The sequence below is a fragment of the Oryx dammah genome, unplaced genomic scaffold (genome assembly GCF_014754425.2).
Source record: "Oryx dammah isolate SB20612 unplaced genomic scaffold, SCBI_Odam_1.1 HiC_scaffold_7, whole genome shotgun sequence".
NCBI classification, from domain to species: Eukaryota; Metazoa; Chordata; class Mammalia; order Artiodactyla; family Bovidae; genus Oryx; species Oryx dammah.
Genome location: NW_024070191.1, coordinates 5,718,455 through 5,743,552, shown reverse-complemented (window position 1 = coordinate 5,743,552; position 25,098 = coordinate 5,718,455). Strand labels below are relative to the sequence as shown.

Genomic DNA, 25,098 nt, shown 5'->3' with positions numbered 1-25,098 from the left:
TTGTGCCAGTGGTTTAAACTCCGTGACACCCCTTTACAGGGACCTTATAAACCAGTCGCAGGCGCGGGAGGGAAGCTGTGAGCAACACAGTGCCGGAGCCAGGAAAAACGTGACAATCGCCTTAATTACGGATGCATAACGGATGGAGTAAAGTGCTTTACCAATTTCCTGAATTTATTTACTGAAATAGATCGGGGCTCTGGGTAAACGAGAGGAAATTAAATAAAGCAGACCATCCATTTCTCAGAACCTCGGGGGTTTTGTGCCGAGCGCTTGTCATCTGTCGGTGGGGGTGAGTTTTGCCAGCGTGCCAGCAGAGTTAGTGGCGCAGCCCCTTCAGTCCCTCCAGCGGCTCTGAGGGTGACCCCGCGCGGCGCGGGCGTGCAGAGCACCTGGCCGCAACGACGCTGTGACAAGGTGGTCGTGTTCTTGGGGCTCCCACGAGCCCACTGCTTCAGGCTTTTCACAGAGAATTGGACTCAGGATACTGAAAGCTCAGTTTTGCTTTCACAAGCTATCATTTCCATACGTGAAGCTGTCTATACAAACCCCAAACCACCCTGAAGTTGTTCTTGTTGTGGGCTGTGTTTATTCTAAAGAGGGCTCAGACAAACTGCACCCAGAGATTCCTCACTGACTATCACAGTGACATCACATCACGGCGCTTGCACAGCAGAGGACAGCGGTTTCAAGCCAGATGGGAACTTTAACAACAAGCCGCTTTCTCCCACTCAGCACTCTGCCCGAGTCTTTCCTTTCGCTGTAAGCCTTCTGTTAGGACACCTTATCTTAGTCTCAGAATAGATCTTGGCTCCTAATCTGTGTTTCTCATTAGCTCTCCTACCTTGACAGAGGAAATGACCACGTTATTGCTTTGGTCCTGAGCCGAGATGAATGAAAGCCCTCTCGGCACTGCATCCAGTGTGACAAGAGGGGTCGCTTCAAATCAAAGCACAGAAAACAACAGAAATGTATCAGAAAGACGTGCCCTGTAATATGAGACTCATTAGTCCTGTCTGTGAGCATGATCCCTTCTGGGCAAATTCTCTTTCCTAAGAAGTTCCCTGTGGTGCTTCAAAAAAAAAAAAAAACAAAAAAAAAAACACTCCTAAAATTCACAGATGTGCAAATAGTGATGTTAAACTTAGAAAGTATGCAGCCATACAGGTTCGCATGTTTGGAAGGCAAACTTCCATCCTCAACATCTGCTCGCGGGCTTCCCGTTTCTTCCCAGGTCGCCCTGCAGCCCGCCGCTCGCTTAACGCCAGGGCTGCTGGATGCGGAGCGGGATGGGAGACGCGCTGTTCACAGTGAACAGTCTGCCCGACCGGCGAGTCGTCTCTTAGGATACACAGTCAAGAAACATAAAAGAGTGTCCTGCCAAATTCAGGACGGCTGAATTATGTTTGCTTAACGAAGTCCACATTAGGTATACCTGGAACTCCACACACAGAGCTCGTATTTCTCTCTTAGATAAACAACCCCCTGCTCCTCCATCTCTGAGATGCTGTTTAGAGAAGAAGGACCAGGAATCTGACACGAGGTGACCAACATTTTTTCTTTCCAGGTTCAATGAGCAAATATTTGAACAGTAGCACAATGGTGTTTCTAAATTCTTTCTTTAGCTGGCGAGCTCAATGTCACCGAGAGTGACTTCATGTTGATCTTCTCAGGGCTCACACCTGCTCTCAGCCTCTCTGGGTTATGTGCATGCGAGAAAGTCAGGGTGTGCGCTCGCCTGCTTTACTGGCTCCTGGTTTCAGAATGATAGCAAGAACGCCAACACGAAACCCGCTTACAGTGATTGAATGTAACCTCTCTGCTTGTTTTCTACTTCGGTGTTTTGCCACCTGTGATAATAAACACTGCGTTTCTCATAAGGGAGAAAACAACATGTAATGGGAAGACAGATAAGCCACAATGATCAACAATCGAACCCCTAGTGATAGATTATGACAGAAAGAAAAGCACCACGCTGTGTTCTGCATATTTCCTTTTCTTCAGGGCAGTTTTTTTTTTCTTTTTATGATTCCATGCTTCCTTTCTTTCCCTGATTAACACTAAGAAGGAGAGAGGAAGGTGGGGGGAAACAACCTTTTAAGGTTTTAAGAAAACTTGCTGAGAAGGAAAATAAGACCAAGTGCCTGGTGAATCTCGGGGTAGATGAACACCATTTCTCCTTCTCTGTGGCCAGTAGCCCCTTGGGAGCTCCGACTAAGAACGTAGTTTTGCACCTCATCGAGAGATGCCACTCTGCCCCTCAAGCTGGCCAGGCAGAGGAAGCGGCAGACTTCTGAATGAGCGCAGGGGAGCATGAATGAACAGTGCAGGGAAGGCGCCCTTGCTGGCCAGCTGGGAAGCAAGGACAAGATCAATCGTGATGGTCAGGGACCAAGCACACCCAGAGATCTAGAGAGCACCCCATGGGGTCACATCCCCTTGCTAATCCTGCAGCTATTCTAACCCTCTGCCCCAGGGACAGTAAACGCACTTTATAAAATCTGACAAACAACTTAGCGGAGTGCATTGTATCTTGCTAGGAGACCAAAAAAAATTTTTTTTTTTTTGTTCTCAATCAGAAGAAACAGGGAAAGGAAATAAACAGTTATTTCATACTGATGAATACTTTAAAAGCTATAAACAACTGCAAAGCCTATTGTGCTTGCAAACAATGTTTTGAAAAATAAAGCTTAATGCCTCTTAAGTTGATGCAAACATTTCCTTGTAATCTTATTATTATTTTTTTAAATGATAGAAGCACAGGCTGGGAACTGTAAACCTGAATGGAGATTCTTTTCTTTCTTTACAACCAAGGATGCTATATTCTTTCAACAGAGTATGAGAACTATTAGTTAGCTGAAATACAGGGAGCAGTAGTTGTGCTACTAAGAACAAAACTGGTTAAAGGGAAAAACTGATGGTGAGAGGCTCATGTATGTGTGTTCTTGTGTGGCTACAAAACCTGCCAGGGACTGACTGTGTGTATGTGTGTCTGAGTGTGAGTGATCTTGTGTGCCTACAAAACATTCCTCAGCTGTATATCTAAACAAACAAGCAAACAAATGAGAGCTTGGTTCATTAAAGGAAAGCAAGCAAACCCCATGCAGCCTCAGCCACGGCTCTGGTGCTGCGGGGACAGACCCGCCGTTCCCACCGCCTGCACTGCCCTCGTCCCCGACCCACAACACGTGACTGTTCACTGCTGGAAGCAACCGCCGTGCCTTCATCAAGCTGACTAAACCTTCTAGGCAAGACTGTGAGGAGATGACTACCATTACTATTTAGTCAGACATTAATATCATCGTAATAAGGAAGGAAGAGATGAAAGTTTCATTATGGCAGGAGAAGCACAGCAGCTTTAAGGCAGGAAAAGGCAAGCTTAGTATAGTGTTTACTGTATGATGCAGAGTACAACGTGTGCCTACCCACATATATTACAAAAAAATACGCGCTTACTGTGTGCTTAGTTTGCATTACATACAGTATAGACATGACATCCACTTTCCGTGGGCAGGTGGCCTCCACGTATTGAGGGGGGCTGTCTGACATCCTGGATTGATGATGCCGGTGTCCTCCAGGGTGAAGATGCAGATGTGCCCCCAGAGTCTCCAAGCAGGAAGTGGACCTGTGCACACACCTTCCACCATAGCTGACTTCTCTAGACAACAGACAACCAGCTAGTCTCCATACTGTGTTTTGAAAATTGATTTTAACCAATGTGGTCCTTTACAGTTTACAAACAGGTTGTAACCCAGGAGTCCATCCTGTAAGCCAGTTACTACACTGTATGCAACTTGAAGAGGATGCTGGTCACCTTATAAACGGCGATCAGATGCTCAAGCTGGTCCACAGGACTTACTTTAGTCCATAAAGTAACTGAAACTTTGTATGTGTGTAATTGAAGAACAACAGTGCCAATCAACCCTCTCGCCATATGTACCTCTTAAGAATAAAACAAAAATGTGAGAGTAATATATGGGCCATGTAAAATTACAAAGTTAAACAGTAGAAAGTAGGATGCAAATTCTGCTTCCTCTTGAAGTACAGTGCCCTTCCGTAAGATGAACACTGAGCGATGTATTTTTGTCGTTTACACACCCGCTCAGCCGTGTCCGACTCTTTGAGACCCCACGGATTGCAGCCTGCCAGGCTCCTCTGTCCATGGACTTCTCCGGGCAAGGACACTGGAGTGGGTTTCTATGTCCTCTTCCAGGGGGTCTTCCCAACCCAGGGATCGAACCCAGGTCTCCTGCATTGCAGGAGGATTCCCCCCCCGCTCCCCCCCACCCAGTCTAAGCCACAAGGGAAGCTAGCCCTTAATTGTGACAATTTAATGTCAAAACGAATACATTTCCTTCTTCTTAAAACATGAATGGTGGTATTATACAGTGATCAGAATCTTTTCTTCTTTTTGGGGGGCTCACAGTGACATAAAAAGAGGCTGAAAGATTTTATTTAGGGGAAAATCTGGAAGACGAAGGTAAAGGAGAATCGGGACTAAAGGGGTGTGTGCAATATGTAAGGGAGGAAGGAGAGCTGGGGGCTGGAGAGGGAGGAGGAGAGGAAAATAGGGTGATGGAGCTCATCAGCACTGCGAGGGGCCATCAGTGGGATGGCCGCTGTGACAAGAGGAGGCGGCTCACACAGTTCCACATCCTGGACCCCAAAGGACCCCAGGCCTGGGCAGCTTCGGAGGTCCTGGGCTGAGATGAAGAGGGTGATGCGATGAGTCATGAACACGCACAGACTGCTTCCAGATCAGATGCTCATAATTTGCAGAGCATCTCTATTACTTACTGATAATGACGACTCACCAAATTAGCCTTTGTCTCCTATAAATATATAATTATAGTTATACAAACATATGCACTTGGTGTAAATATGTATGTGTGTATTAGTTGCTCAGTCATGTCAGACTCTTTGCCACCCCACGGACTGTAGCCTGCCAGGCTCCTCTGTCCTGGATTCTCCAGGCAAGAACACTGCTGTGGGTTGCCATTCCCTTCTCCAGAGGATCTTCCTGACCCAGGGATCAAACCCGGCTCTCCCACATTGCAGGCAGATTCTTTACTGTCTGAGCCATCCATATAACTGTGTATAAAAAGTATATATTATAGAACACACATATCTAAACCCATAAAATAATTTACATTTTTAATTAAAAAATAAAACACAAGCCATATATATGTACTAAATACTGTGAATTGTGTAGTACTTTACTATGTATTTATTGGAGAATAAAATCTTGAGTATAAGTGGACCAGCTCCCTGGTTGGTACTATTGGTAGAGAACCTGCCCATCAATGCAGGAGACGCAAGAGAGATGGGTTCCATTCCTGGGTAGGGACGATCTCCTGGAGGAGGAAATGGCAACCCACTCCAGGATCCTTGCTGGAAAATTCCATGGACAGAGGAGCCTGGTGGGCTACAGTTCACGGGGTCACAGAGAGCTGGACACAACTGAGCGACTAAGCATGCACATAACAGGGAGTTCAGATTCACGCTGTTCAAGGGCCCACTGGAAGTGTGTGTGTGTGTGTGTGTGTGTGTGTGTACAGACTGTTTCCCCTCTATCTTCATTACATCTTTCCTTGACTTGAAGGAATCTGATAAGATTTTTCTTCTCAATTATTCTAGAACTCTTCTGATATAAGGAGAGCCACTCAGCTTTCCACTTTTACCACTTTTATCACTGAAGCAGTGGTTGTACTATAGTAATAGAGGTGGCACTGAATAAATTCAAAGCAGTCTGCACACCTTACCTCACTGTGTCCCAGAGACACCTCTCGAACACAGATGTAGTAGACACAACCCCACCTATTTTTAACCACTCATAAACACGGTCAGGGAATATCAGCGTGGGCTGCAGTGCAGAAGTCTCGCCTGGGTCACCCGGAGAGGAAAAACAAACACGGAAAAGCACGCACATCCCTCCTCTGACAAAAAGCAGACTTTTCCGTGGGGCTGCAAAGAGCAGAAAATCGCCGGGAGGGCGAGCGTGGGTGAGTATGCGTGCAGGGCCGTTTCTCAGCTCATTATCACAGATGAGCCTCCTTTCGGGGTGTTTCAGGTTCTGGTGTTTAGGGCAGGCGTCACTAAAGTCCATTTATTCGATCAGCAAATAAGCACTGAAGGCCAGTGTGTGCCCAGGCAGCGCTCAAGGTGCTTGGGGGTGAACCAGTGGGGTGAAGACAAGGACTGGGGTCTCCCCTGCTGGGGACATGGGGCCTGACACTCCCACGCTCTTGCTGGAACTCGTGGTCAGAAGGTGGTAAGTGCCACGCCTCCGAGTGAAGGGAGACAAGTCTAGGTGCATAAGGGGAGGGAGGGGAGTCGAGGTATGCTGAGGGGGTGGGAGGGGGCAGGGGAACAGTGCAGACAGGGTGGTCACCCCATGGGAGCCTCTTTAAATGAAAACCAATCGGAACTGCTTCTGAATGGTCGCTTTTCCTGATTACCAAAGCAACAGGTGGCTGTGGGAAATCACACACACACAGAGCATGTGCTAGACACATGCTGTGCAGCACTCAAAACAAGCGCCCTTCCTACTGAGCACATACATGCCTATGTGGTGATGATGACTTAAAAACATGCTGTACACACTACAGTATTATATACCTATGCCTATCAGATAACTTGTAATTCTTTTTTATTAAAAATAAAAAAGGAAGTGGGTCTGAGAGGCTAAGTAAGTTGCTTGACATGCCAGGTCAGTAAGAGAGGCAAGTCCCACCACCTGTGAGTCCTGTCTTAGGACAAGCACAGGCGTGTCGGGGCACACCCTGGCACCCCAATACCAGGGCACGCCAGCAGTCTTGCAACATGAAGGCTACGGTGTGGGCAACCTGGTTACCAGGCAACATTTGCTGTCTGTCCTGTGTGGGGATGGTACCAAAGCTGCTAAGAAGAAGAAGAAAAGCAATTGGGAATGTCGTGTGTCTACAGGACTCACATGAAATCCCACCCTTGAGTTCAGAAGAGTGAAAACAAACTATATGATAACCAAGAGAAAGTATGGACATTCTTACAGAGCATGCACAAAATAACCCTCTTCTGGATGCAGAGTGAGCGTGACAGCTTGAATTTCACAGTACCACTGGAAAGTCCAGGCAAATAAAATTCAGCCCCAGAAGAGTAACATGTGACCCACCCTGTTCGCCACTGATTTTACAAAATGACTGGGGTGTATTTCCCATCTGGCATTCTACAGACAAATACGACCCCAAATAACTTGATGTCATACTATTCACATTTAAAATGAAAAATTAATGTCACGCTCAGTGATTTGATGAAATCAAAAGCAGTAAAAAAAATTTATGGGTAATGTTAAGAGTTTCAACACTGATTGGGATTAAAATGATTTTCTTGTATGGTTTGAGAAGAAAGGGATGAATGTTCCTCAGCCACCTGAACTGACAGTCAGGTGTGCTAGCTGTCTGTCTTTAAATCAGTATTTCAATTAGACATCTGCCCATGAAATCACCTTTCTTTTGTATCCTAAACTTGGCAAGCATTGCTGACTAAAGATATGAAATCCACTAGAAATCTCTGAGAAGTGGGCCTAATCCCTTTACCATCATCACCTCCTTCAGCCAGCTAAAACCATTATCTTTGCAGCTCAACTAGAACCTAATTAAAACCCCCATAGGAACCTACCTGGGGGTGCCTGGGCTGGTAATTGCTTTCCTCCAACATCAGCCTCATTCCTTCCTTTGAGCCATCTTCTAACCCTCGAGAACTCCTTTCAAAAATCTATTAACCTGACAACTTAACACTACCAAGCTTTCACTTCCAATGTTTAATACATAATAAACTAACAATCAAGAAAACTAAGTGTATACATTAAGAATATAAGCTGTCATTTTGAACCACGTGTGTGATTTTATATCTTTTCATGGACAGAGTGATTTTTAAGGGAAGAGATATTCAGATGCAGAGGTCTTGGGAAACATAACACTTTAACCCGCTGACACAGTCTCCTAGAGTTTCCCATTGTTTGTGTGTGCGGAGTATTCACAACGGTTAGTAGTCTTTTAGGTAGAGAATATTAATCAAGTCTTAAAAGGAAGCCAGTGTTCAACCTCTCCATTTCTTGCTTTTGTTACATTCTGCCTAGACCATATAAACAATCACATACTAAGTCTTCTCGAAGGGAGAGGGACGATTCCCCTGGGGTAACTTAATCTGCTGATTAACCTGGTGACAAGCCTGCCACCTGTATGAGTCTTCACCATTCCAGGACATACACATTCGCACCTGCATTGCGGGCCAGCCTCTGCGTGTCACGAGTTAACATTTAGTTACGGGCTGAGCATGCTTCCCACGGGAGGCTTCCACTTTGGCCGCCAAAAGCACTCTTCAGTGGTCGGTTCAACAGCAGAGTTGTCTAACATCAGGAACTTACGGGCAGGAGGCTACACCATCAGTAGAACCTGCTGAGTTGCTGTGACTTGATAAAGACAGTCTGACAGCCCGCCCCAGAGGAGCCTCTGGGGCCCTCAAGACCACCACCCTGATGGAAAAAGGTAGAGGTGAAAAGAACTTAAGACCATTTCAGGGGTTTTGTTTAGGTCCAAGACAGCCCCAGGAACTGAGCCAAACTAGGGCAAAGGGAGGGGGCTTCTCTGGTGGCTCAGCAGCAATGACGGAGACACTGGTTTGAGTCCTGGGTCGGGAAGATCCCCTGGAGGAGGGCATGGCAGCCCACTGCAGTATTCTTGCCTGGAGAATCCCATGGACAGGGGGGCCTGGCGGGCTACAGTCCATGGGGTCGCAGAAAGTCGACACGACTAAAGCAAGTGAGTGTGCATGCAGAGCAAAGGGAATGACGTGTTCCCATTCTCTAGAAGTTGGGATAAAGGCGTTTCACACCAAAAGAAGAGCTTTCCTAGAAACATCTGGTCAGATTCGAAGAAAAACAAATCTAAAATAAACCGTGTTTACACATGAGGTCCATGCTATCACTGTTAACAAGCGTGCCTTTGGGTGCGCTTGTTATTTCCTGCATTTTGTCTGCATTAAACATGCAGACAACTACTGGGCTGGCCAACCCAATATATAACCCAGGACAGCTGGTTAGGCTAACGGGTGCAACCTGAGGCTACAGAATACAAGGTTTTCATTTCATTTGTTCCTTCTTCGTAGTAAGTGATCTTAAGGGAAAAAAAAAAAAAGGCCTAATTTTTTTTAGAGCAGTTTTTGGTTTGCAGCAAAACTGAGCAGAAGGTACAAAGATTCCCCATAAGCTCCCTACTGCCCCCACAAGCACAGTCTCCCCACTATCAGTGGCTGCCACTCAAGAGCACATTTGTTACAGTCAGTGAACCGCGGACACCTCCTCAGCACCCAGGGCTCACTCTTGGTGCTGTGCATTCTGTGGGTTTGGCCATATGTATAATGACACTGTACCCATTATTACAGAGTACTTCCTCTGCACTAAAAATCCTCCTCGCTCTGCCTACTCACCTCCACTCCCTCCAATCCCTGGCAGCCATGAATCTTTTTACCGACTCCATACTTTTGTCTCTTCCAGAATGCGACATAGTTGGAATCATACAGTATGTAGCCTTTTCAAATTGCCTTCTTTCATTTAGTGAACTTTTTTTTTAAGCATGATTAACTGTACACTCGTTCAGTGACCCTCTTGACTATTCAACTAACTTAACTAGCTGAACACCCACAGTGTACCTTCAGAAACATAAGCGTTCCTTACCTACAGCAGGGACCTCAGGGGATTACTATGTGTTTCAAATAAGATGATATATGCAAAAGTATGCTGTAAAGTGTAGATGTCACAGTACCTCCAGGACTATCATTATAATTAATCTTAATAATGATACCAGAAAGACACTTATCAAGATCTGTACTACCTCTCGTATTAAAGATTACAGTCCACGCAGTCTCATCAAGTTAAACAATCTGACTTTATACCTTAAGGCACATCTTTACTCTGTAAGACAATGGACTTTCTTTCAACACGGAAAGCGACAGTTCTGACCGTGCTTGTAAAAGGTCCTGACTCTACCAGGGGGATGACAGCCTCTCTGCAGAAATGCTGGGCTCCGAGACCGTGCAGGACATCTTCTCCTAAACACCTCCTCCTGTCCCATCGTGCTCACAGGTGAGCCATGAGCCCATTCAAAGGCAGGTCTCACTGTTAAACTTAATTTTTTATCACTTCAGCTTTCGGGAAGCTAAGAACAGTGTTACTCTTCTGCATGTTATATTTTTATAGAAGAGGGCAGCAGGAAGTAAATGAGTGTTAAGAAGCAGGAGTTCTGGGTTAACTAGTCAACCCACACATCTTGGTAGAAAAGACTCAAAATTCCAAAGATGTATTGTTTCCTTTGGGCTCCTGCAAGCTTTTCTCTGCCATTAGATTTTGGAATCAACAAGATATTTATCAACTCTTGATTATTTGCTAGATAATTATAAATATTAGCCTGAAGATAATTCAAGAATTCCTTCGAGGTTTATTAACTAGTCTTTGGAATCTTGAAAAATTATTACATACAGATGTAGCTTAAAATTTCTCTAAGCTAAGTGATCTTCTTAATGGGAAATGCTGGTACAAAAATGCTGCTGGAGAGAAGATATTTTGCTGAGTAACATAAAATAATCAAATTCCGACCACAAGCCAATTATCTATGTTTAACATTTGGTTTTTTGTGTATGAAATTCCTTATTATTTTTAGCTACTAAGGAATAGGTTCTTAAATTTCCTAAAATAAACTTATCCAGTCTCAATTCAATAAAGTATTAGCAACAGGAATTCCTAACCTGAACTGGCTGTAACTTAACTGCAACAGTGAAATGCTCTTAAAAGCAGTGATGGTTGGGATAATTATGTAACAAATTAAAGAATCAAAGTTAATCAGAACAACATCCCCTCAAAAAACAAGTGTTCATTTTGTGATGTAATTAATTCTCCATATTTTCAAGTACGGCTCCATCTTGGCTTATGACAAGCATGATAAGCCTGTATGTCCTTTCCCTCTAATTGGCCAATGTTTATTTAACATGTATTATTTATTCATTGCTGCCTGACTAGGCTGCCCTATGCCACCTAGGTTTTATAGCTGTCCTTGAATAGCATACTACTTTCCTTTCCCTTCTTCACCTGAAATACCACCACCATTAAAAGAAACAGTCCTTGGACAAGGAAGGAAAAAGGATAAAAATATCTGGTGAATAAATAACTCTCTACTTAAAATGGACCCTTTCTCTATCTATTTCAGTTTAAAGTGATTCAAAATCCTAAAGGGAGAACACAGACCCACCACTTCCTCACCTCTTCCCCAACAAGGGGCTTTCAACCTCATTTTGAGGCCAGGATACTTAGCTGGTTTGCTTAAAAAGTCTACAGAGTTCTTGCAGAAAGGATATTGTTCATATGACAGCAGTCACGAGACGCAGACCCAGAGAGGCTCTCCCTGCTTTGCTGCTGTGCGGTTTTAAGTAACGGGACAGAGGCAGGCTGCTCCCGCCCGGCAAGACAGCCCCTGGCGTTCACCAGGTGCAAATGGCTCAGGACATCTGCGCATTTACTCTTGGGATAGCCCAATGCCAGGGAGATGTGCTGTTCTTCCTTTTTTTCAAGAAACTCTAGCTCAGAGTGGTACCAGATGGTACTACTAGGACAGTTTCTTTATTTCCAAGCTTCTTATAATAGCACATCTCTTTGAGTGAACCAGGAAAGCTACCTGACTTCATGGTGGTCCCCTGACACCTGCTGCTCTGATGCCACAGACAGTGGTCATGCCCCAAGCGCGTCCAGCACCAGCAGTAAGAACAAGTGTGGGATCCAGTGAGAAGACGCTGACCCCGGGGAAGGCTGAGAAGTGTGAGCGTGCAGAGAAATGAGGCTGCCGAGCAGGGATTCACACCAAGGTCTGCCCTGTTTCTGGTCCTGCCTCCTCACAGCCTCCCTTTCTCACTCTGAGCACTGGAACCTAGGCAGAGCAGCAGAACAGTCAAGCTTGGATGATTTAAGCTTCCACATGCCGGCAATGCTGCACGAGTATAAACAGCAGCTGCCATCCGTTGGTCTCACACGACACACATGCGTCTAACAGCAAGATGGCAGCTGCTGCATCTGCAGACAGCGGCACACACTTGGCTCTGTTTGCAGACACAGGGAGGGACTCATGAATAAGCAAGTGAAGGTGGAAAAACTGAAATGTGACCCTTCCCAAGACAGCCCTGTAGGAGTAAGGGGCGGGCAGAGTAAGAAGCTGGGAAGAGAAGGAACTCAGTCCATTCATGCCCATTGCTCCCCCAAATGCAAGACCAGATCAGGGAAGCCTTTGCTTTTCATTTATTCAGATGCTCGCTTAGACATGCCTCTGACTCTGAGCTGTCTTGGTTTTATGGAGTCCAGCACTTTTTTTTTTAGGTGTAACTTAGAATAGAATGAACAAGTCCGAAGCGAGCATGTAACTTGATGGTAACAAATATACACAGCTGTGTGAGAACACAGCAGGCAGTAGTTTTTCCAGTGGTCATGTATGGATGTGAGAGTTGGACCGTAAAGAAAGAAAAGAAATCGAAGAAAAGAAATCAATCCTGAATATTCATTGGAAGGACTGAGGTTGAAGGTGAAGCTCCAATACTTTGGCCACCTGATGTGAAGAACTGACTCGTGGAAAAGACCCTGGTGCTGGGAAAGACTGAGGGCAGGAAGAAAAGGGGACGACAGAGGATGAGATGGTTGGATGGCAACATCCACTCAATGGACATGGGTTTGAGCAAACTTCAAGAGACAGTGAAGGACAAGGAAGCCTGGTAATGAATGCTGCAGTCCATGGGGTTGCAAAGAGTCAGACACGACTGAGCAACGGAGCAGTAACAATAGAAGGAGACGGGAGCGGGAGAGGATGAGACGGTTGGATGGCATCATCAACTCAATGGCCATGAGTCTGAGCAAACTCCAGGAGATGGTGAAGGACAGGGAAGCCTGGCTGCAGTCATGGGGCTACAAAGAGTCGGGCAAGACTTGGTGCCTGAACAGCAAGAAAAGCTGTGTAATGACCGCCAGGTGGTGCCCTCCTGCCCCTCCCACTTGGCGTCCCCCCAGCCCCCGTCTCCAGGCTGGTCTCCATTCTGCTTTTTGCCACTACAGGTTTATTTTACTTTTGCTAAGTTTTGTACTTCACATGGTTGGAATACAGTAATACTCTTTGTCGGTCTCTCTCTCTTTTTTTTTTAATTTCTGTGATTCGTTCATGTTTTTGAGTGTATGACAATTTGCCCTCTTCCGTCACTGGGCAGTGTTCCACTGTGTGAGCACGGCGCGAGCTATGTGCCTGCTGCACTGCTGTAGCTGGGCACGTCTTCCTCATGGATGGCAACAGACTGTGCGCTGCATTGCCTTTCTTGCCTCTTTGGAATCTACACAGTTGGACTGACTCAAAGCTTCCTTGAATGATTTTCAGGACTAATCTACTGTCTAACAGAACCTGCTCTAAGAAAATACACTGCAGAGTGGTCTTGGTGTTGTTCCTGAGGTGCCCAGGAAGGACTTCTGAGGAATACTTTGAGGGCTGGTCAAACATAATACATATTACACTGAGGTTTCAATGGGAGGCTAACATGGAGATAATGAAATAACTACAACAGACAACTAAGAAAGAAGGAGCTCTGTAAACATTCAATGGAAGAGAAAACCTGGGTATAAAACACAGGTCTGCCTGGTGTGACTCACCACCTCTTCTGGCTGTACCTTCACCTCTCCCGACACCTTTTTCAGCACCAGAGAGGGACCGTTCTAAACAAAACACTTTCCAGGTTGGTGCTTCTGGAAGCACCAGGATTTTTCCTTTCCAAATCTCTCTAGGTGGTACATGCGTGCTAAGTCGCCTCAGTTGCATCTGACTCTGTGTGACCCTATGAGTTGCGGCCCATCAGGTTCCTCTGTCCATGGGATTCTCCAGGCAAGAATAGTGGAGTGGGTTGCCGTGCTCTCCTCCAGGAGATCTTCCTGATCCAGAGATTGAACCCACATCTCTTACGTCTACCTGCACTGGCAGGGGTGTTCTTTACCACTAGCACCACCTGGGAAGCCCTTTCTAGATGGTTCAGTTCAGTTCAGTAGCTCAGTTGTGTCCGACTCTTTGCGACCCCATGAATCGCAGCACACCAGGCCTCCCTGTCCATCACCAACTCCCGGAGTTCACTCAGACTCACGTTCATCGAGTCAGTGATGCCATCCAGCCATCTCATTCTGTCGTCCCCTTCTCCTCCTGCCCCCAATCCCTCCCAGCATCAGAGTCTTTTCCAGTGAGTCAACTCTTGGCATATATGATACAGTCATCATTGTGAAAATCCATTAGCTATACTTTCTGCACCCTGGCGCCTATCAGCTCCTCTCTGGGTATGGGTGGACTGATTTTGCTTTTTGAGGAGTTATGGGGACCACGGAGACCACAGCAATGGGGCCATCAAATGCGCAGAGCTGCTTCCCCAAGTTGGCCAGAGAAGAGCGAGTGGCTGTGGGGGAGAAGGACTGAGATGAGGGTCCTCGTGCTGAGTTTACCACCGTCATTTCCAGGATGTCTCCAAGGCTAGCATGGACTTTCCCCACAAAGTCAATCACACTCCAGAAGACCACTGGTTTAGAGGTTCAGGAACAATTAAAAGAGGTCTGCACATACCACCTCAGTGCTGGGATGCAGGATAGACAATTTCAAAAAAATCTTCACTTAAGTTCTAACTTTGGCGCCCATAAGCCAAAGTGCTCCTACAGTCTCTCCAGGAGAAGGCCAAGATTCCAGCAGAAGCAACTCATAATTTGATTCCCAAAGAGCAGCCAAAACTCCAATGTAGGTCCTTTTGCTGAGGGGACTCAACAAAGACGCTAAGCCACAAAGTTTAAGCTGGCATGTGGACCATGTTAATTTGAAACCAGATTTCTACAACTGAGGGAAGCCTTCAAAAATTCAGCACCACTGATAAAATTAAACCAGCTGGTGGGAGTCAAGACCAAATCACAGCAGTGACCACAGGGATTTTTGGTTAAAAAATGAGGATAAGATGACTCATAATTTGATTGAAACAAACAAATGAACTCTAACAATAGGAAAATTTCTGCTGCTGTTCCCTTCTTCCCGGGTGAACCCTCTGTGCTCATCCCCACTTTCTGTGTGAGCCCTTGTCCCTCATCCCCACTTCTTACACTCCCCACCTCATCCCTACTTCCTGGTTCCCCTCTGCCCCTTATTCTCACTTCCCATTTGCCCCTCACCCCTCATTCTACTTCCTGTGTGAGCCCTCACCCCTGAGCCTCATTTCCTGTATGAATCCTCACCCCTCACTCCCACTTCCTGGGTGAACTCTTGCTCCTTATTCCTTCTTTCTGTGTGAGCCCTCACCCCTCAGCCTCCCTTCCTGTGGGAATTCTCACCCTCTCATTCCCACTTCCCACTTGCCCCTTACTCCTCGTCCCCACTTCCTGTCTGAGCCCTCCTGTCTCACCCCCACCACTTGTGTAAGCCCTCACCCCTCATCCACACATTTGCCTCTTCACCCCGTCCCCACTTGCTTTTTGTTCCCACTGACTAGTCAACGAGAAGTGGATCTTAACTGACTTGTGTGAATGAGCGTCACGAGGCTCTGGAAAAGACAAGGCACGTTGTCATACACTGTTCCTCCCAAAGCACTGGCTCATATAAATATCCAACCATGAAGCCGAGTGAGTCAGCCATTCTATGGTGGCCCAAAGTGATGCTGTGGACCCTTATCTCATTGATAGAGAAATATCTCTTGAAATTATTATTTTTTTTCTTTCAAGTTGTGAGTAAAAATTCAAGCATGCAGAAGAAAAAGTCGATTCTGAATGACATGCTTTTTATAACTCGTGGCAGTGGAGTGAAAGGGGACAGGAATTTTCCACTAGCTTCCATTGGAACAGACACACATGCAAAGTCATAGGGTTAGGGAGAGGGGGCAGACCTACAGAACTGAAACTAATTATGGGAAAATGATTCAAGTCCCTTGTACTTTTACCACAGGCATCTGAAGAATCACACTGAAAATTTATTTCCCAAATTGCTTTGGTGTTCAAGCAAATTTGGCTTCTCTGTATGCTATAAAACTCGTTCAACTTTGAACAAGTGAGGATGGCAAGCATGCAAACTATAAATTACATGCAGAAATGAACCACATTACTTTTGTGAAACTGGCACACAGTCTGTACTTCCACTGCACCAGCAAAAACAGATCAGCCCGAGGCAGCTGAGCTGCGCCACAGAACACAGGCATGCTGCGCTAGGAACGTTTCTCCTCAAGCGCTCTCCACTTGTAAAAGTCGTTCGCCTGAAGGGACACCATGCCCAACACGACTTTGCAAGAAGTGTGGCTGTTTTTCCTAATGGTTTTTAAAGTTGGGAAGATATTCAACTATACTTCTTAATGAAGATCTTACATGATATACTGGTTCTTTTACTGGTTTTCCAGTAAACATAATCAAATCATAGAGGTAGCGATTAAAGGTAATATCTGGATTGGGGGAAGGGAAGGAAGAGGGTGGACTGAACTTACCCCCTACCAAATGCAAAGTCCTATATAAGATGTTCTAAAACTCAGGTAACCCCAATTATTTATGGAATGTCTGGTTAGCACTGCCCATCTTCTCAAACTGTGAAATCAGACTGGACGCCATCACCCCCATTTCAAGTTCCATGCTGATTTTTGTACAGTACTTGCTTTTTAACAATAGCAACCACCAAAATCCCAGCTTTGCTGAATGGTATAATGTAATAGTGTTGAAACCGAGCTCCTTTGAGCTACTATTTCTTCCAGTAACCGACAGATGTTAAATATTGTGGGACTGCCCTTGAATATGTAAACTATCTCCAGAGTTTTAGGAGTTTGTTGCAGGGACCCAGGGTGGCTTGGTACCCAGTTTGGGAACCCTGATTCATTTGTCCCATTTAATTTTCAGACTAACATAGCACAAAAGGCACTTATTACCAGTGAGAAATCTGAGGTTAAACAAACTGACCTGATGGCTAGTGTGCAGCTGAGCCAGGATTCACAGCCAGGTATGTCTGAGTCCCCAAACCTGATCTGTAAGGATGACCCACAAATGGCTTCAACAGTCACACATATAACTTGTTTCCAACCTGAATCCAACAAGAACTAAAATACTTTATTCCAGGTTTTATAATGCTGCTCAAAAGCCAGAGCCACTGGAATGGGAATACCTCAAACTATGATTAAATTCAATAGATCAGTTCATTTATTTTACTTTTCTCAAAGCAATTTGGTATTCTCGTCAATGGATAGCACAGCCAGTCAAAGGATAAATCATTTTCTTGCTATACTTGATGCACTGAACTCCATCAAAATGCAACCCATGACTCAGGCATTTATTTATTTATTATATATTTTTAGACTAATGGGAACTGCATGAATTCTTTCTTGGTATTCCAAGAGCAAATGCCTTTTATGCTTGATCCAGAAAGAATCAAGTTTCAGAATGTTAAATTACTAATTTACCTAACTGAATGTTTTTAACCCTCTATCTACAGCTCTCTGCAGACAGTCACTTTAAAACCACTTTCCCCAAGTTCATTTCGTTAAGAGCTATAACCGGATGAAAGCTGCAGGCAGAGGTAAATAAAATCACTCATAGTACTGAGGGCCATAATGTCATGGTAAAATTTATCAAACATTTTGTTTTTAATATCTTTCCTTTAAAAATATTTTCATTCGAGTCTAAAACACAGGAAGTGTATAAAATGTACTAACCTTAAATTCACAGCTTCACGAATCCTTAAAATATGAATTTACTTGTGTAACTAGCACAGGGATCAAGATATAAAACATTTCCCGCATCCAGAAGGTTCCCTCATGCTCCTTCCTCATTGTACTCCTCCTACTCTCTCCTAAACACTTGCCCACCAGAAGTCATTATTTTGACTTTTGTCACCATCAGGGTTTTGGTCTGTTTCAAAACTTGATATAAATCAGATCATACAGTAAGTACTCTTTTGTGTGGGTTTCTTTTGCTTCACAGACTGCTTGTGATGGCATTTAATTTTACCAGCAATCTGGTAAGTTATTTAAAAAAAAAACTGAGTTGTAGTGGACTAATACATCAAACAAGTCCCAAGGAACCATATTTATAAGTCAAAATAATAATAACTCTGTTGTGGACAGGAAGCAGTAAAAAGTGCTCATCAAGGAATGTCATTTAGCAGTTTCAATTTGGTATCTTATACTTGGTCACAAAACATTTCAAATTCTCACGATTTGAGAAGTTATATAGCCAGTCAGTTTATGACACCCTAAGGGTGTCTTTATTTAAATAGATTCCTTCTTAAAGTGAAATTTCATTCCACAATTTCTTTAGAATATAAGTACTTAATCATGTAGAAATACTGTGCATTTAAAACTTCATTTGAAGCAATAACATTCTCATTTTATGGCCAAATTTTGCATCTCTATTCTTACTTAAGCATTGGAGGGAAAGGAGTGAAAGAATGACATGCTCCTGAAACAAAGGATTGAAATAAACTCCCCTCTAAAAATGAGTCAGGAACAACAGCATTCCTAGAACTGGTATTTTTTAGAGAGATGTTTGATATAACATGTATTTTGTAGCAAGACACACTCTTATTTTGGGTCTAGAGGCCGTGGAAGACATAATTAGAAGCTCACTGATTTGTTCAAGGTCATAATCACCATCTGCAGTTCTTGGTGGAGTTTCTTTCCTTGGGGAAGACTGCAGCTGTCCACAGTCCTGAGGGTCTGGGAGCCGCAGTCAGAAGGGGGACGTGTGTCAAGTCTCCCTGTGGCCTCTCAAAGTGAACCGCAGTGCCAGCAGCATTAGCAGACATTTCAGTGGTTAATAGTAAATACTTTGGCAAATACTTGATACATTTCTTATTAAATTTCAGAGCAAGAAATGAATTATAATTAGTAAATAAAAAACAACAACATACTATTCTATTTGCCACTTAGCCTGGGCACTGAATATTGTTCTGCTTTTGTTGCACTGCTTTTGATTAGGAAAAAAAATTTTTTTTTAATGTTGATCAGGTTTAAAATAAGTTGTTAAAATGCTTAAAAAATTTATTACTGCTTTAGAGATTAATCTGAAAAACAAAGCCTAATTAAACAAATAATTTGTATTTCTAGTGTGAGTTTAAAAAAAGAATTGCTTACCTGTAGGTTGCTTTGCTTCTGCAAAGCACAGGCAAGTAAGTACGTGATTTCCTAAAATATGTGCACACAGGCCACTGAATTATGTAAATAAATATAAAAATATGAAAACTTTTATAGCTTTAAACCCTTGAGAGGACTTAACCAGAGGTCAAATTAGAGATAATCTAATCTATTAGAAGAGGTAAACTTTTCCTCCTTAATGGTCCAGAAAAGCAAGAGCTTTGGCTGCTATAAAATCATAAAATTCAAGAAGCTGCAGCTATAACCTTATGAACATTAAGAGCAAAATGAAGGGAACATAGTTGTTTAAATATTTCCCAGCTTCGTTACTGCAGCAACTGTGAGCAGAGCAAGACGCTGAAAGACAGCCATCAGCTCCTCCCCGCCACAGACAAGGCACCGTCACACACACTCCGCTCAGAGAGGCGTCAATCAGTGGAGATGGTATGCAAATAAATGTATGTTGAATCTATTTATTCAAATCCATTGTAAAGTAGATAGAATGGTGTTTGGGCAAGAAAATATGAGCGGTTCAGAAGAGAGCTATCATGTGTACCGAGAAAACACCGTTAAGAACACATTCCTGCTGATGGTGGGTCAGGAGTACATCTCATATACAAGGGAGGGAATACTTGCTCGCTAAGCTTTCATGCAAATTAATCCAGTGTATTTTGGGCACCTTCCAAACTGTCCTGGAATTCTCTCTGTTGGAATTCCCTCCACCTTTTGGTTCGCTAGCAGAGGAGATAAAGCAGCAGAAAGGCTTGGCCGGGGTCTGTTCTGCTGCGCGGCTCTCAGCGGGGCGTGCGGGGCCGGGTTCTAAGATTCTCAAGCATTCCCGTCTGCATTCCCACCACCTCCTTCTTTTAAAGAAACAACACAAGCTTCCTGCCTTCCTTATAAAGAGCTAGTTTGTCTTGAAGGTATCTTCTAGACAAAAATCATTTAAATTCCTTTAGACTTTCCCCTTTCATAGCCGTCTAGCATAGTAATTATGGCGGTGCACATTTATTTCATGTTAAAAAGCAAAAGCCTGCTGCAAAGACGATCTCTCTAGAAAGCTACCCAGGAGTTTTGCAAACCCACATGATACAGAAAGAGCAGAAAGTAAACAGATAAGACACAAATAACATTTGCAATCTGAATACTTCCTCCCAGAAGTGAAAAGTAATACTGCTAACGGCTTAGTACCAAAGTTTTCAGGGGTGGACAGGTACACTCTCAGAATGGGCATTGGGTCTCCAGGGTTTTTTCACTCCAATACCAGCTAGCACTGGGATGCAGGTTCTAGAATCCTCACTCATATTCTAGAGAGTTCAACAATGTCACTGATTTCCAAAGTCTTCCTCCCCATACGGCGTTTAAAGGTCTGTCACCCACAGACAGGTGACAATGGATGGATATATCTGCATCTACGTTTATCTCCACATGGGAGGATGTGTTTATATTAATAAATATACATGTTCATGAATATATATATATATAATGTTTCAAAGGTTCTGCCTGCCATAGAAAAGACACTGAAATACTGACTCACTTCACTTTTTTCTTGGTGCATCATAATTTTCAAAGGCAAGAGTGTTTTAGAATCATTGAAAAACAAATCCCTAGTATGTGTGTGCTCGGTCAGTCAGTCGTGTGTAACTCTTTGGGACCCCACGTACTGAAGCACTCCAGGATTCCCCGTCTTTCAATATATCCCGGAGTTTGCACAAACTCATGTCCAATGAGTTAATGAGGTCATCCAACCGTCTCATCCTCTGTCATCCCCTTCTTCCCCTGCTCTCAATCTTTCCTAGCATCTCCTAGCATCAGGGTCTTTTCCAATGAGTCGGCTCTTCCCACTGGTGACCAAAGTTATTGGAGCTTCAGCATCAGTCCTTCCAATGAGTGTTCAGGGTTGATTTCCTTTAGGATTAACTGATTTGATCTCCTTGCAGTCCAAGGGATTCTCAGGAGTCTTCTCCAACACCACAGTTTCAAAACGTCAGTTCTTCAGCGCTCAGCTTTCTTTATGGTCCAACTCTCACGTCTGTTCGTGACTACTGGAAAAACCATAGCTTTCACTAGTCGGACCTCTGTCAGCAAAGTGATGTCTCTGCTTTTTAATACACTGTCCAGGTGTTTTTCATAGCTCTTCTTTCAAGGAGTAAGAGTCAACTTCATGGCTGCCACTGTCCCCAGTGATCCTGGAGCCCAAGAAAATAACATCTGTCACTGTTTCCACTTTCTCCCCTTCTATTTGCCATGAAGTGATGGGACCAGATCTATGATCTTAGTTTGGTGAATGTTGAATTTTAAGCCAATGAGACTCTCCTCTTTCATCCTCATCAAGTTCCTCTTCAGTTTCTGCCATTTATCATCAAATCTCTTTCCCAGAGCTGAATTTCAGTGAATTTCCCACTGTAGTAATCAACAGTTCCTTTTAGAAAGGAGAGAATAGTTGTATGTTCTCTTTGCATTTGTGTAGGAAGCATCACTTGCATCTCCCAGGCTAAGAACAAAAGAGCCCAGGAACCAGAAACCAGACCAAAGCTGGCAGGAGTCAGCAGGCTGTCTTGTGTGTGGTCGAGCACTTGCTGAGGTCAGAGCGAAGTTCCCTGACTGCTCGGGCCTGTCGAGCTCCTGCTCGATCTTCCACACATGGTGATCATGGCCGCGGTTTGGTCTCTGGCCCCAGCCTTTCTCTAACCTGTTAGCAACACTGCCCTTTTCTAAGGGCTGCTTCCACAACAGCTGTTTCTTCCGCAGCACCACCAAGCCACAGAAGTCAGGGCTGCAACCCCACAATCCCACACGACCTGGGCCTCGAGCCCCTCACCTGCGTCACAGGGTCCACAGGCCTTGGGGAGGCATGTGAGTGCTCCTCCCGGGGTTTCTGTTCTGTGAGTGAGGCCTGGGGGTGCCCCCACTACCAGGGACCACTCTGGAGGCCTCGGCTGGTTCTCTGGGCCCCCCTCGTCCAGGCAGTCCGCCAGGGAGCAGCCAGTGGGCATTAGTCCCACAGACCCAGCTTCCTGCCGGGCCTCCAGCACATCCTCGGGGCCCCTGCAGTGCAGCCTGAAGCGGGATGGGAGTGCTTAATCCAGGTGGAAAGGTCTGAAATGCATTTCCTGGGGCCCCTCAGAAGGGCCTGGGGGGCTTCTCATCAGGGGCCGCCGTGGTGTTGGAGGGAGTCCACGTGTCTGAACCAGCTTACTCTGTCTGGCTTCCCTGGCCTGTACCCCAAGACGGCTCCCTGAGGCCTCCTCCTAAGGAAACTTCCTGCCGGTATGCTTGTCTCGGGCTCTGCTTTGGGGAAACTCAAGCTGCAGCTTGAGAATCAAAGCTCATTAAAGAAATATATGCACAGGTGTATGTGTGTGTGTAAGAAAGCATTGTGTAGTTGTTACTGCTGTGACTATTCTTGCTGTTTATGAGTGTACATATGACCTTACAGGATCTGCTACATATTATTTGCTCCATGACCGACAAGTATCTGCAAGGTGCTGTGAGCCAGAGCTCTGGCAGATATTTGGGTAAATATGTATGTACCTTCAAAGTCCTCTTCAAGCTGCATCTTGTGTAAAACGTGACCCCTTTTCCCATAGGAAATGTCCAAACAGATTTATGTTGTTATACCAACCTTGTTATGCTTGCATATATTTAAGAAAGGGATGCTGTTGATGAAAAACTGCCTTTCTATCGGTAGGAAATGACTGGAACATTTGGAAGGGAAAATTACATTTTCTCCCTAGAATTTGGACTGATGGTAAGGGTGACACAGAAGAGGCAAAGAGACAGTATATCTAAGCTAAACAATGAAAAGGAACACAAAGTGACACCCACAATAAAAGCAAAGACACAGGAACCCAGATACACTGGGGCACTCAGATGATTACAACTTTATCTGTCCCAGGAGGAGGGGGACAAGCTGTGAACCTCAGTTCAGCAGCAACTGGTGCCCGTGGCTCTGCTCCTTACCGTGTCTTGCAGTTTACAGGTAGCACCAAGCACACTTTTAGTCTCTTTATACTAGTAAAAATAGGAACAGGGTTATCTAAAAACACAGGATCAGGTTAACAGAATGTCACGCATAAATGACAAACAGAAAAAAGTGGAAAAGGCCAGAACAAATGAGTTATAGGTAGGAAGTGCTCGAATGATCCTCCATGGCGTGGGTCCACGTGGTTATTTTGGTGGCTGCAAGCAGGTTTGTTTATCAACCGCCCAGAAGGCCTGTGCTGCAGGGCCCTGCCTCCCTGATGTCCAGTCTGCTGGAACCCAAGGAGGGCAGAGAGGGAGACTTCTAGAACTGATGGAAGGCAAGTGGCTTTGATGTGGGCTCTTCTGGGAGATATGGATTCAAGTGTGGCATTGATACAAAGAGGACTTGAAAAGACTCCCTAGCTCACGGGGCATTTGAACATTGTCTCCGAAGGGTGGAGTTGTTCCTTCACCCCCAGTTCCCTGCAAGGTTTGAGGCGACAAAGGTTTGCCTGAGACCCATATCCCCCAGCCTCTCCCCTTTAACCTCTGCTGAGGACACAACTGCTTGGCCAGTAAGATCTCCAGATACACAAAGCAAAATAAAACAAGTCTTATGAGGGGGGAGAGGAAAGCCCAGCTTTGCCACTTCTCTGTCTGAAGACCTTGAAAGATGTTTTGGTTTCCTCATGACAGGGAACCAAGAACATTAGGTCAGAAGCCTTCCAAACAGAATACCCCTGGATTTAATAATCTTGCATTCAAGTTTTCAAACTAATTATAGGAATAAATGTTCTGCTCGTTATCACTAGGGCGTATGGCTGGAGAGTGATTACAGGATTTCTGTACCCCAAGCAAACAAGAATGCAGACCTGTAGTGTGAGGAGATTTAAACAGCAACGAGACAGAAATGAAATATTTTCAACATCAAATCACAACATGCAAGCATGTGGGGCTCTTTGAAGAGAGCGTGCAGTGGTGTAGGGGCTGACTGCAGGAAGGGAAAGGCCTTCTGCAAAGATGACACAAGTTGGAAGGATGAAGGAGGTGAGAGGGATGAAGCAGCCTTCGTGTCTCATGCCTCTACGAGGCAGGTGTGCGCAGGGAGTGAGGCGTGGAGACTACGGAGCACAGGTCAGGAAGGGTGTGTGCTGCACATCAGCTCACAGGCCCAGGTGCCGCGGAGCGCAGGAGCTGCGGGGGGAAGGAGCCTGCAGTAAGCACTGACTCTCAGGTCGTGGGGACAGAATCAGGGGCTGCATGGCAATCTAGAAGACAGAGGAGGGCACACCTTGGGTGGGAAGAAGGGATCAAATCAGAGGGATTACCAAGGGAGGAAAAGCATCCTTTTGGATGGGAAAGAGAGAACAGCTAAAATATCTTGTTTCTAAGTTGAAGTGCTACAGAATAAAATGTTTCCAAGAAAACCTCAAGTTGTTTGTTAATTGCCTAGGGAGATTAGGTTGTCCAGATGGGCAAAACCTAATGAACTAAAGGGCATCATCAGGACATGGAGCTCTGTTTAAATAGAAGTGATCAGACATCCCTTGTGGCTTAGTGGGAAAGAACTTACCTGCCAATGCAGGTGACGTGGGTTCAATCCCAGGTCCAGAAAGATCGCATGCACCACGGAGCAACTAAGGCCCTGCGCCACAGCCAAGGATCCCACGCGCCATGGAGCAACGAAGGCCTGTGCCACAGCCACGGATCCCACGCATCACAGCTACTGATCCCATGCGCCACAGCCATGGGTCCCACACGCCACAGCTACGGATCCCATGCGCCATGGAGCAGCTAAGGCCCCGCGCCACAGCCACGGATCCCACGCGCCACAGCTACAGATCCCACACGCCACGGAGCAACTAAGGCCCAGCGCCACAGCTACGGATCCCACGCACCACAGCTACGGATCCCACGCGCCACGGAGCAACTAAGGCCCCGCGCCACAGCCACGGATCCCACGCA

General features: G+C 45.2%; 2 protein-coding genes across 6 annotated transcripts in view; one reads left to right on the top strand and one right to left on the bottom strand.

The window, feature by feature from the left end:
• Positions 1 to 25,098, bottom strand: part of MCPH1 (microcephalin 1) — a 225,654-nt gene that overhangs the window by 73,608 nt on the left and 126,948 nt on the right. The gene's annotated exons all lie outside the window — the stretch shown is intronic.
• ANGPT2 (angiopoietin 2) overlaps positions 1 to 25,098 on the top strand; it is a 56,810-nt gene that overhangs the window by 1,936 nt on the left and 29,776 nt on the right. The gene's annotated exons all lie outside the window — the stretch shown is intronic.